Consider the following 14,792-nt stretch of genomic DNA (forward strand, 5'->3'; position numbering starts at 1 on the left):
AGAAATGCAGGGGAAGGTGGCCTAGCAATTCCAGATCTTAAATTGTATTATAAAGCAGCAATCATCAAAACTGCTTGGTACTGGCTAAGAAATAGGGAGGTGGATCAGTGGAATAGGTTAAATATGCAAGACACAGTAGTCAATGACTATAGTAATCTATTATTTGATAAACCCAAAGACCCCAGCTTCTGGGATAAGAACCCACTCTTTGAAAAAAACTGCTGGGAAAACTGGAAAAGAGTATGGCAGAAACTAGGCATAGACCCAAATCTCACACCATATACCAAAATAAAGTCAAAATGGGTTCATGACTTAGATATAAAGGCTGATACCATAAGTAAACTGGGAGAACAAGGAATAGTTTACCTATCAGATCTATGGAGAACAGAAGAATTCATGACCAAACAGGAGATAGAGAACATTATGAAAAGCAAAATGGATAATTTTGATTACATTAAATTGAAAAGTTTTTGCACAAACAAAGCCAATGCAACTAAGATTAGAAGGAAAGTAGAAAATTTGGAAAGAATTTTTACATCCAGTCTTTCTGATAAAGGCCTTATTTCTAAAATATATAGAGAATTAAGACAAATTTATAAGAACACAAGCCATTCCCCAATTGATAAATGGTCAAAGGATATGAACAGACAGTTCTCAGATGAAGAAATTAAAGCCATCTATAGTCATATGAAAAAATGCTCTAAATCATTATTGATTAGAGAAATGCAAATCAAAACAACTCTGAGGTACCACATCACACCTTTCTGATTGACCAACATGACAAAACAGGGAAATGAGAAATGTTGGAGGAGATGTGGGAAAATGGGAACACTAATATATTGTTGGTGGAGTTGTGAAATGATCCAACCATTTTGGAGAACAATTTGGAACTATGCCCAAAGGGCTACAAAAATGTGCATACCTTTGATCCAGCAATAGCACTTCTAGGGCTACTATCCAAAGAGATCAAACAAATGGGAAAAGGACCCACATGTACAAAAATATTCATAGCAGCTCTTTTTGTGGTGGCAAAGAATTGGAAATTGAGAGGATGCCCATCAATTGGGGAATGGCTGAGCAAGTTGTGGTATATGAATGTAATGGAATACTATTGTGTTCTAAGAAATGATGAACAGGCTGACTTCAGAAAAACCTGGAAAGACCTATATGGTCTGATGCTGAGTGAAGTGAGCAGAACCAAGAGGACTTTGTATACAACAACAGCCACATTACGCGATGACTAATATTGTTAAATTGAACCCTTCTCAGCATTACAAGGATCTAAGACATCTCCAGAGGCCTCGGGATGGAAAATGCTGTCCACATCCAAAGAAAGAACTATGGAAGTCAAATTGCTATCACTTATTTTTACCTTCTGTTGAGTTTTGTTTCATCTTTCTGATGGTTCCTCCTGTTGGTTTTAATTTTTACTTACAACTTCACTAATGTGAAAATATGTTTAATAGGAATGTAAATGTAAAGCCTATATCAGATTGTGCGCAGTCTTGGGGAGGGTGGGGGGGAGGAAGGGGGAGAAAAATTTTCAACACAAAAGCATATGGAAGTGATTGTTGATAAATCAATAAATTAATAAAATTGAAAAAAATATAACTTAGAGGGACTTCAGGAAGTGTCTGTCTCACTTGGGTAGAGTGGGAGCAGAATTGAGTGTAGATAGTGTCTGGGCAAGCCAACAGGAGGCTGTTGGTCACAACACAGATCTGCAACAGAGGCCCCTTATTTTGGGCACAGCAGGCTAGTGGCACGGCAGGCCAGCTGTGAGGGCTGTAATCCCAGCAAGGAAGATAAACTGTTAGCCCCAGAACCCCAGCACAACAGGCAGGACTAGGCTGTGCCATCCCAGCACAGTAGGCTAGCCACAAGCACCTGAGGCCTCAGTGCAAAAAGCCAGTGCCCAGGCACCTGGAACCATGTGAAAGAAGCTTGGGACAATGCCCCGTCTGCCCCAGAAGCAGAGTTCAAATTTAAAAGCCACAAAATAAGCTAAAATTAGGAAGAAACAGAAAAGATCCTGATCATGGAAAGCTGCCATAGGGACAGAGAAGATCAAAGCACAAACTCAGAAGAGGACAACAATGCCAAAATATCTACACATGAAACCTCAAAGGGGAATATGAAAAAGTCTCAACCCCAAAAGTCTATTTGGAGGAGCTCAAACAGAATTTTAAAAAGTCAAATAACGGATGTAAAAGAAAAACTGGGAAAAGATAAGAGAGAGTCAACAGCTTAGAAAAGGAAGGACAAAAATTGACTGAAAAAAGCAAGTCCTTAAACAATACAATTAGCAAAATTGGGGAAAAAAATCCACTAGGGAAAAAAAAAACAACTCCTTTAAAAGTAGAATTGTCCAAATGGAAAAGGAGGTACAAAAGCTAACTGAAGAAAATAATACCTTAAAAATTAATTTTGGGCAAGCGAAAGCTAATTATTCTATGCGACATCAAGAATCAGTGAAACATACAACAGTTAATGACTATACTAATTAACTACTTGATAAAGTCAAAGACTCCAGATTTTGGGGTAAAAAATCGCTTTTTAACAAAAACTGATGGGAAAACTGGAAAACAATATGGCAGAAAGTGGGCACAGACCAATATCTTACGCTGAATACCAAGATAAAGTCAAAGGGGTACAGGATATAGATATAAAGATCAATACTATAAACAAACTAAGAGAGGAAGAAGATAACTAAACTACCAGTATCAAAAATAGAAAAGGTTGAAATCACCAGTAATGAAGAGAAAATTAAAGAAAAAATAATTAGGACTCATTTTGTCCAACTACATACCAATAAATCAGGCAATCTACATCAAATGGATGAATATTTACAAAAATATGAATTACCTAGATTAACAGAAAATGAAATAAAATACTAAATAACCTCTTTTAGAAGAAGAAATTGAATAAGCCCTCAATAAAATCTCTAGGAGAAAAAATCTCCAGGGCCAGATAGATTTACAACTAAATTCTAACAAATATTTAAAAAACAATTAATTCCAATACTATATAAACTATTCAGAAAAACTAGGCAAAGAAAGAGCACTACCAATTTTTTTTTTGTGATAAAAATATTGTTCTGGTACCTAAACCATATGGCACCAAAACAGAGAGAAAAGTATAGACCAATTTTCCTAATAAATATTCAAGCAAAATTTTGAATAAAATGTTAGCAAAGAGATTACAGCAATTTTTCATGACGAAAATACACTATGACCAGGTGATATTTATACCAGGAATGTGGGGCTGGTACAATATTAGGAAAATTATCATAATAATTGAACATATCAATAACAAAAATAATAGAAATGATGTTATCTCAATATATGCAGAAAAAGTTTTTGACAAAATATAACACCTATTTCTACTAAAAACACTAGAGCTATAATTTAGGTTTTCTTTAAAATGATAAGTAGTATTTATCTGAAACCATCAATAAGCATAATCTGTAATGTGGATAAACTAGAAGCTTTCTTAATAGGATCAGGAGTGAAACAAGGATGCCCATTATCAGCACTATTATTCAATATTGTACTAGAAATGTTAGTTTTTGTAATAAGAGAAGAAAAAGAAATTGAATGAATTAAAATGGGCAATAAGGAAATAAAATTATCACTCTTTGCAGATTATATGATGGCACACTTAGAGTATTCTAGAGAATGAACTGAAAAACTATTTGAAATAATTAACAGCTTTAGCAAAGTTGCAGGGTATAAAATAAACTCACATAAGTCATTGGCATTTCTATATACTGCCAACAAAACGAAGCAGCAAGAGATAGAGAAATTCCATTCAAAATAACTGTAGACATTATAAAATATTTGGGAGTCTCCTTGCCAAGACAAACCCAGCAACTATATGCACACAATTGTAAAACACTTTTCACACAAATAAAGTCAGATCAAAGCAACTGGAAAAAAATCTATTGCTCATGGGTAGGTCAAGCTAAAATAGTAAAAATGGCAATTCTACCTAAGCTAATTTACTTATTCAGTGCCATACCAATCAAACTAAAAAAAAATATTTTATAGAGCTAGAAATAATAATGACAAAATTCATCTGGAAGAACAAAAGTTCCAGAATATCAAGGAAATTAATGGGAAAAAATGCAAAGGAAGGTGGCCTACCCATACCAAATCTAAAACTATATTATAAAGCAGCAGTCATCAAAACTGTTTGGTACTGTCTGAGAAATAGAGTGCTGGATCAGTAGAAAAGGGTAGGCACACATGACAAGGTAATACATGACTATAGTACTCTCCCATTTGATAAACCTTAAGATTCCAGCTTCTGGAAAAATAACTCACTATTTGACAAAAACTGCAGGGAAAACTGGAAAATCACATAGCAGAAACTAGGCATAGACCAACATTTCACACTCTATACCAAGATAAGTTTTAAATGGGTACATGATTTAGACATAAAGGGTGATACCATAAGCAAATTAGGAGAGCAAGGAATAATTTACTTGTCAGATCTATGGAGATGGGAGGAATTAGTGACCAAAAAAGAGAAAGACAACAGTATGTAATACAAAATGGATCATTTTGATTACATTAAATTTAAAAGGTTTTGCACAAACAAAGCCAATGCAACTAAGATAAAAGGAAAGCAGAAAGCTGAGAAACAATTTTTATAGCCAGGTGATAAAGGCCTTATTCTAAAATATATAGATAACTAAGTCAAATTTATAAGAATACAAGTCATTTCCCAATTGATAAATAAGAAAATGAATATGAACAGGCAGTTCTCAGATGAAGAAATTAAACTATCTATAGCTATGTAAGAAAAAAAAGTGCTCTAAATGACTATTGATTGGAGAAATGCAATTTAAAACAACCCTGAGGTACCACATCATACCTATAAGATTGACTAATATGACAGAAAAGAAAAAGGATAAATATTCGAGAAGATGTGGGAAAATTGGAACACTAATGCACTGTTGGTGAAGTTGTGAACTGATCTAACCACTCTGGAGAGCAGTTTGGAACTATGCCCAATGAGTATAAAACTGTGCATACCTTTTGATCCACTAATAGGTCTGTATCCCAAAGAGATCATAAAAATATGCAAAGGACCCACATGTACAAAAATAGTTATAGCAGCTCTTTTTCGTGGTGGCAAAGAATTGGAAATTGAGGAGATGCCCATCAATTGGGGAATGGCTGAATAAGTTTTGGTATAGGAATGTAATGGAATACTATTGTGCTATAAAAAATGATGAACAGACAGATTTCAGAAAAACCTAGAAAGATTTACTTGAATTGGTGCTAAATGAAGTGAACAGAACAGAACCAGGAGAACATTAGACACAGTGATAGAATTACTATGTGATGATCAACTATGATTGACTTAGCTTTTCTCAGCAATACAACAATACAAGACAATTCCAAAAGACTCATGATGAAAAATGCTATGCACATCCGGAGAAAGAACTATGGAATCTAAATGCATATCGTAGCATATTATTTTCACTTTTGTTGTTTTTCTGTTTCTCATAGGTTTTTTTCTCTTTTTTTCTGATTCCTCTTTCACAACATGACTAATGTGGAAATAGATTTAATATGATTATTCATGCATAACCTATATAAGATTGCTTGCTGTTTTGGGAGTGTGGGGAGGGAGAGATGAAGGGAAAAAAATTGGAATTCAAAATCTTATAAGAGTTCAACTTGAAAGCTATCTTTATATATAATTGAAAAATAATACTATTAAGTGGGGGCGGGGGAATATTAAGTGACTTGACAACTGTCACATAGTTATTTTGTGACTCCAACTTTTCACGGTTTCATTACCAGAACTCTCAATGAAAAGAATAGATTGGTTCTATTGTTTTAAGGAAAAACAAAAGGGAAGGATAACAACAATGGGGTGGTAGAACATTTCTCTCTCACCAGAACCACTGTCTACACTTTCAAACTCTAGTAGTCCAAAAACTCACCCACATTTGTTCTGAGACTAAATTCTAGTTCATTCCTGAATTGCAAATGGGCAGCAAAGAGATTTAAACATGGAGGTCACCAGAGAGCCTGGGGCACAATTGCTTCAAGCTGTAGTAAGAAGAGGAATCCCCTGATGATCTAGGAATCTAGGAATAAGTCTATGATTTGCAGCAGGTCAGTCAGTTCAAGGGTAATAAAGATGGTTCCACTTAAGGGTCATGGTTGCTTAATCATCTTGGAGGTCTGACTCTACCTGTAGCTAGTTATCTGTGAATCATAGAATAAAATCCAACAAGAATAAAAGTTGTATGTGACTAAAGGTCAATGGAAAGATATGGGATAGGTTTACACATGTTGCATTCTATTTCTAGTGATCATTTAAGTGTAAGGAATGGAATAAAATACATCATCAATGACATATATGACAGGCAAATGACAAGGAGGTTTATGAAATGCTTATGGTATAAGGAGAACAAATGACAATAGATATGCAGGTACACAATTTCAGTGGTATTAACACATACACACACAAACACACACACACACACACACACACACAAATATAACTCCTAGTCTAAGACTTCCAGCATGATAGATATATCTATTAATAATGATTTATTGGTGAACATGGATAAAAATCAAATAGGATAAGAAGGCATAAAAGATTTTATCTACAATGGTGGAAAGAAGATCTACACCACTGAGCTTATTTTTCTAAGAATCAAGTAACCTTTTCTCTCTTATGAAATCTCAGCCTTCTTTCCATTTCAAAAGACATAAATACTTTTAATGAAATATACAATATGTCTAAGTGAATATTCTATCACAAATATCACAAACATATTGACTTCTTGTTCCTTTTTGCCTACATGTGACTATAGCTATCTGAGCTATAGGTTACCTTTCCCTCCTGTTTGAATTCTGTTGGGTAATAATTCTGTCACACTCCATCTAGTAGGAAATCAGTTCTCTGGTGGCTGGACTAAACTAAAATATTTCTGTGTTAAACACACTCTTGGATAGTAGCCTCATGTTATCCCTTCCAGTCAGAGTCCTTAAAACTAGTAAAGACCTTTAAATAAAATTCTAGGATCATATTAATTAGACTTAGCAAATACCTTTAAGACTAAACAATACCTATTATTGTGAATGTAAATTTGCCTCTGACCAAGTATAATACAAATTTTTAAAAATTATGCTTCCTGCTTGATTTCTCTATATGTAAATACAATGCCACCATATTTATCTGGGTGATCATGGACAAGTTACGTCCATTATATGGATCTAAGTTTCCTCCCTATATAAAAGGATGTCTGCAGAACATTGTAGCTCAAAATGATAAAATCCTAGAGCATACTCAAATTAGAATATTAGAATCTTTGGGGAAACAAATTATGTAAAAAAATTAAATATTTAGATGTTTTCTTATTTTCTCCAGGAATATCCTTTTTCCATGCAAAGTGTGGTAAGTCAATGCAGCTGATGGAAAAGAAAAAGTAGAAGATATTTTATTTGGTGATGTACAAGAAGTTAACCCATCTCCACCCCAAAGTAAATAAAAATTTTGTTCATGTACTTGAGAGAAATAGTTACTGTGAAAGACTATTTAAAGAGTGAAGACCAGTAAAGAGTTGAAGAAATGAAGAGTTACTTCCCTTGGTAGATGTAGATTCATCCTTTATCATTGAAAGTATAAATCACTCCATTCCTTCTCATTTTGTATGATCTTTGCTCTTAGCTTTCCATATGTTCTACACAATATAATTTATACTTTCTTAATTATGCTGCAGTATCTTTATGGATATTAAATTGAGATTCAGTCTGTATATATGTTTTTCCTTCCTTTCCAGAGGCAGCTACATGGTACAGTGGTTAAAGCACTGGTCCTAGACTAAGGAAGCCTTGAGTTTTAATCAAGCCTCAGACACTAGTTATTTGAAACTTAGTTTCCTAAACTGGAAAATGGGAGTAAGAATTCCACATACTTCCAAAGCTTGTTGTAAAAATCTATTGAAATTTATATTTATAAAAGGACTTAGCAGAGTGCCTAGAAAATAGTAAGCACCTAATAAATATTTATTTACTTCCTTGTTTAGGTTACCAAAAAAGATGTATCTCCTGTTCTGGTCATATGTGTACTTAAGAATATATTTTTATTACACTTTGCATGCAAATCATTATTGGTATTATGCCATAGATTATTTATAATTGGCACTTTGTCTGCAAATTGCCAGTTAAGGCATTTGCAATTTTGTGACTTCTCTATTTTTAGTTTTCTATTATTGGCATCTGTATAATCAACAGTGGAATATTGATATTAGAATAAATGGGCTTTGCTGGCAGAAAACACCATTCCATCACTGAAAGCTCCACACAATTTTTCAAGTAAATAGAGAAGATTTTAGATTTTTGAACTAAAAAGGATCATTGCACTCCACTCATTTTATATATCATCATCATCATCATCATCATCATCATCATCATCATCATCATCATCATCATCATCATCTATGTATAGTGGTAAAAGTTTCCAAACCAATTTTCAAATGTTAGCTTATTTTATCTCTACAAGAACCCCAGGTTTCACTGCTAGAAAGTGTGTGAGGAAGGTTTGGAATTTAGATCATCTAAAATTGAGGCTCTGCTTAGTCTATTCAACCGCCTACCTAATTCCTAATGATGAAGAAACTGAGGTTCAGCTAGAGTATATTCATGCCCAGGTTCACATAGATAATAAGTGGCAAAGCTGTGATTTAAATCGAGGTCCTCCGATATCAAATGCAGCCTTCTTCTATTGCACCATATACCTTTCAAGAGGACATCCTTTAATGTTGCATTTTACTGGATGTTGAATAACCTCATCCAAGAATAGTCTCATTATGATAATAAATCATTGTTCCTGACTTCATCACAGAAAAGAAGAGGAAGTCACCAGGAACTGGCATTTTAACACATCACTCTATGTGCACTTCTCTCTGGATTATATGGTTATAACTGCTTAAGACTGCTCTTCTATTTTCCTATTGCCTTCTATATTTTAGGTGTATTTTGCATCACTTTATCATGAATGAACTTATAGTTTAAACATGAAATTTAAGTTAAACGCACTGATTTATTGTGATATTAATTTAAATTTGTCCCAGTTGTTATAATTATATACTTTTATCCATGTTCTCATCAGTGTGGGTGCTTTTCTGTTGGTATCAATTGGAATCTATTAAAGTCTAAAAATTATTTATTTTTAGTTTTCAACATTTGCTTTCATAAGATTTTGAGTTCTAAATGTTCCCCCCTCCCTTCACTCCCTGCTCCCCAAGACGGCATGCAATCTGATACAGGTTATACACCTATATCATATTAAACATACTTCTACATTAGTCATATTGTGAAAGAAGAATCAGAGCAACAAGGAAAAACCATGCAAAAGAAAAAACAAGAAAAAACAACAAAAAAGATAAAATAATATGTTTCAATTTGCATTCAGACTCCATAATTCTTTATCTCGACATTGATAGTATTTTCCATTTTCTATCCAGCAGCCAGAGAAAAAAGTAGAGTTGTCACTGCTCATGCTCTTCTTTGTCATGTGACCCACAGCAACCAACCAGCATCAGTTTGTCTGTAGTCTAACTTGTCTGTGGATAGAACCTTCTACCAAGTTGTCTGATTTAGAGAATTTTTTCATGTGACTTTAAATTGTTTTGATTTCTTGATCTAAAAGTTATTTGTTCATATTCTTTGATTAATTATCAATTGGGAAGTACCAGATAGTCTTCATAATTACTGCTTTTATAATATAGTTTAATATTTGATGCTGCTAAACCTACTTCCTTCACTTTTTAAAATTTCTTTTGATATCCTTTACTTTTTGTTCATCCAAATGAATTTTGTAATTTTTTTTTTTGCTAATTTAATTGAGCTGACATTGAATATATAATTTCGTTTTGGTAAAATTTTAATTTTTTTATCATATTGACTCTGACTATAGAATAATTAATATTTCTCTAATCATTTATACCTGATTTTATTTTTATGAATTTTTTAAAAATAATTTTGTTTATTTGGTCCCTGGGTTGGTTTTAGCAGGAGTACCCTCAGGTAGTTTATACATCTAGAGTTATTTTAAATGCCGTATCTCCTACCACCTCTTCTTGAGGGGTTTTGTTTGTGATATAAGGGAATGCTGAAGATTTATGTGAACTTACTTTATATCTTGCTACTTCACTAAAAGTGTTAGTTGCTTCAGTTAAATTTTTAATTGAGTCTTTGGGATTTTCCATGTATATCATCATCATCTGCAAAAACATAATTTTATTATCTCATTCCCTATTCTGATTCCTTCTACTCTTTTTTTTTCTTATTATCATTGCGAAAATTTCCAATACAATATTTAATAATGTTGGTGACAGTGGACATCCTTGTTTCACACCTGATCTTACTCTGAGGGCTTCTACCTTATCCTCATTTAAAATAATGCTTGCTGATGGTTTTGGATAAATGGTTTTTTTTAATCAATTTAAGGAAAAATCCACTTACATCTATACTTTCAAGCATTATTTTTTTCAAATAGGAGTCAGTGTTGTACTTTATCAAAAGCTGTTTCTAAATCTATTGAGATGTCATTTTTTTCTTTTATTATTAGTTTAATCAATTGTGTTAAGAGTTTTTCTTATGTTAAACCATCCCTGCATTCCTGGTATAAAGTCCATTAGGTCATAGTTTATCATCTTTGTAATGTTTTCTTTTAATCTTTTAGCAAGTATTTTATTTAAGATTTTTGCATCCATATTCATTCATGAAATTAGTCTATAATTTTCTTTCTCTTTTTTGCATATTTTATTAATTTATTTTGATTTATCAACTATCACTTCCATATGCTTTTGAGTTTAAAATTTTTCTCCACCTTCCTTCCCACCTTCCTCCCGAAACAGTGCAAAATCTGGTATAAGTTATGCATTTACATTCCTATTAAGCATACTTTCATATTAGCGAAGTTGTAAGTAAAAATTGAACCAATAGGAGGAACCATCAGAAAGAGTAAACAAAACTCAACAGAAGAGAAAAAAAAGACAGCGATCCAATTTTCACAGTTATGATTACTATATGTGTTTTTTCTCCATCCTTTTTTCCCCCGTTTATGATTTTCTTTCTCCTCTTCCTTCCCCCCCACCAGTACTTTGCTTTTGACCACCACCTCCTTCAGTCTTCCTCTTCTATTTTCCCTCCCCCTTTCCCTTCCCTCCACTGCTTCTTCCCTCCTTCCACCCTCCTCCCTTTTCTTTCCCCTTTTCCCTCCTACCACCCATAGTGCAAGTTAGATTTCCATAACTAACTGATTATGTTATTCCTTTCTTGAGCCAAATTTGATGAAAGCAAGTTTCAAACAATGCTCACCACCCTCCCTCCTTTCACTCTGATGTAATAGGATTTTCTGTCTTTTCCTGTAGTGTTATTTACCCTTGTCTCCCTCTTTCTCAGCACATTTTCTAAGATCAGACCAATCCACTTACTTGCATCCATTTAACACACTTGATTATATTTTTTTTATCATTACATCAAAGTCAACTAATATCCACACTCTTTATGTATACTTCTTTAAGGTGGTGTAATAACAATACAGTTTCAAGAGTTGCAAGTGTCATCTTCCCTTGTAGGGATGTAAACAGTCCACCCTTATTAACAACATTTTGTATCTTTCTGTCCCATTTACCTTTTTATCTTTCTTGAATCTTGTACTTGAAGATCAAATTTTTTGTTGAGCTCTGGTCTTTTTATGAGGAAGTTTTGGAAGTCCCCTATTTCATTGAATATCCATCTCCTCCCTTGAAAAATCATGCTCATTTTTGCAGGGTAGTTGATCCTTGGCTGCAATCCAAGCTCCTTTGCCTTATGGAATATCATGTTCCATGCCCTGCAGTCTTTTAATGTAGAAGCTGCAAGGTCCTGTGTAATCCTGACTGTGGTTCCATGATATTTAAATTGTTTCTTTCTGGCTGCTTGCAGCACCTTCTCTTTCATCTGGTAATTTTGGAATTTTGCTATTATATTCCTTGGCATTTCAATTTGGGATCTCTTTCAGGTGGTGAGTGGTGTATTCTTTCTATGGTTATTTTACCTTCTGGTTCTAGGACTTCAGGGCAGTTTTCCTTTATGATTTCCTGAAAGATACTGTCCAGGCTCTTTTTTTCATCATGATTTTCAGGTAGTCCAATGATTTTTAAATTGTCTCTCCTGGATCGATTTTCCAGGTCTGTTGTTTTACTATGAGGTATTTTAAGTTTTCATCCATTTTTTCATTGTTTTTTTCTGTTTGACTGATTCTTGCTCTCTCATAGAGTCATTAGTTTCCATTTGTCCAATTCTAGTTTTTAACAGATTGTTTTCTTCTGTTAGTTTTTGTACTTCCTTCTTCAATTGGCCAATTGTGTTTTTAGGGACTTGTTTTCTTCAGTGTACTTTTTTTCCAATTGGCCAATTGTATTTTTTAAGGACTCTTCTACCTCTCTCATTAGACTTTTAAAATCCTTCTTGAGCTCTTCTAAGAAGGCTTTTTGGGCTTCAGACCAGTTCATATTCCCTTTTGATGTTGCAGATGTGGGTTTGTTGACAATGTTGTCCTCTTCAGAATTTCTGTCTTGATCTTCACTCTTCTCATAATATGAATCTATGGTACATTTCTTTTTACTCATGGTTTCTTTATTCCCTGGCCTTTAAAGAGATTGAGCTCTCCTGCTGGGGAACAGAGGGCACTGACCCAAGCTTCTTGTGTTGGGAGCCTAGATCTTGGTTATTGGCTTTTTGCGCTGGGGCCTCTTATGTTGGCAATTGGAGGCTGTAGGGTTTGGGCACCTTACCTCATGTTGGGCTAAATCAGCCAGGCTGGAACTTTCAGGAATTCTAGGTTGCCTCCTTTTCCTTTACTTTAGCTTTCTTCAGCTTCTTTTAGATGGGTGCTGCAGGGTGTTTATCTGCCTGGGGCCCCTTGCAATGCTGCCTCCCTCCTTTCTGCTAATGCACTAGGAGATTTCTTTGAGGTAGAGTGCTGAGGCACCTGGTGTTTTTCTGAACTGGTTTGCACTGGTTTGCCCACCCTCACTGAGGCACTGGGAGGTCCAGGTGTTGGTGTTTGCCTGCTCTACCACCTGGGCTTCAGGATCTCTTCCTGGTTGACAGTTGGAGGTTCTGACAGCTTACCTGGTATTGGGCTAAAATCAGCAAGGCTCGGACTTTAGGAAAACTTTAGGTTGCTTTCTTCAGGTCTTTTCAGATGACTGCCATAGGGCACTTATCCTTCTGGGGCCTTTTGTAGTGCTGCTTCCCTTATTTTTGCTGAGGCACTGGGAGACGAGTTTGTTGGGCTGCTGCACTGCTGCTCCTCATCTTTCTTCTAGTTCAGGTGTTCCAGAGCTTTCTCTGGGGTGATATTTTCTGGGTTTTCAGAGGTTGATAGGGGAGAGTGATGGCTACTACTTTTTTACTCTGCCATCTTGGATCCCAGAAGTGGAAGTCTTTCTCTGTTTTCACTCTTCCTGTTTTAGGTGTCGTTATCATATTTATTTCATAGAAAGAGTTCAGTAGGATCCTTCTTTGACTATTATTCTAAATAATTTATTTAATATTGGAATTAATTTATCTTTAAATGTTTGATACATTTCGCTTTTAATTCCATATGGTCCTGTTGCTTTTTTCTCAGAAGCTCATTTGTGGCAGGTTCGCTTTTTTTTTTCTAAGATAGGTCTATTTAGATATTCAATTTCTTCTTCTGCTAATCTATATTTTAATTTATACTTTGTAAATATTCTTCCATTTTACTTGAATTGTTAAATTTTTGCTATATAATTGGGCAAAATAATTCCTTATAATTGCTTTACTTTCTTCTTAATCAAATTAACTACAAAGAACATATGAAAGAAGATGCTACGTGCCTCCAGAGAAAGAACTAATAAATAGAAGTATGTATAGAATGATTTTACATATGGATGTTAGAGAGAGAGAGAAGGTGTGTGTGTGTGTGTGTGTGTGTGTGTGTGTGTGTGTGTGTGTGCGCGCACGTGTGTTTGTGCTGGTAGCCATCTCTATGGGAGGGGTGGGGGAAGGAAAAAAAAAGAAAAACAAGAAATTCACATGATAACTTTGTTATATATTTAAAAGCAATAGCAAGTTTTACACACTAGAGTTGCAATGTCATGTACAATCATCATTTTTATTATACTATGTTATGGAAATGCTTATTTTATTACATAAATTAAAATTAAATTTAAAAAGAAATTAATCAGTAGTTCTTAAAGTGTGGTTAGGTGAACACTGAGGATACATGAGGTTGAAATTGTTTTCATAGTAATGCTTAGATATTTTGATTTATAATATGGTAAATATTAATAGATATAACCCACATAAACAAAAGCTCTTGGGGGAAGGAGAGTCTTCCATAATTTTAAGAATTTAAAATGTTCCATTAGTCTAGTTTCAAACCTTTTTTTATATAAATTTATTTGTTTTTATTTTTCAACATCTACTTCCACAAGATTTTGAGTTCCAAATTTTCACCCCATCTTGCCCCTCCCCCCAACCCAAGACAGAATGCATTCTGAATATCTCTTCCCTTAGTCTGCCCTCTCTTTTACCCCCCCTTCTCTTATCCCCTTCCCCTTCTATTTTTTTTGTAGGGCAGGATAGATTTCTGTACCCCATTTCCTATATTTCTTATTTCCCAGTTGCATGTGAAAACATTTTTTAAACATGTGTTTTTAAAACTTTGGGTTCCAAATTTTCTCCCTTCCTCCCTCCCCACCCACACTCATTCAAAAGGCAAGCAACCCAATATATTATACA

The sequence above is a fragment of the Phascolarctos cinereus genome, unplaced genomic scaffold (genome assembly GCF_003287225.1).
Source record: "Phascolarctos cinereus isolate Bilbo 61053 unplaced genomic scaffold, phaCin_HiC Scaffold_2;HRSCAF=192, whole genome shotgun sequence".
Lineage (NCBI taxonomy): Eukaryota > Metazoa > Chordata > Mammalia > Diprotodontia > Phascolarctidae > Phascolarctos > Phascolarctos cinereus.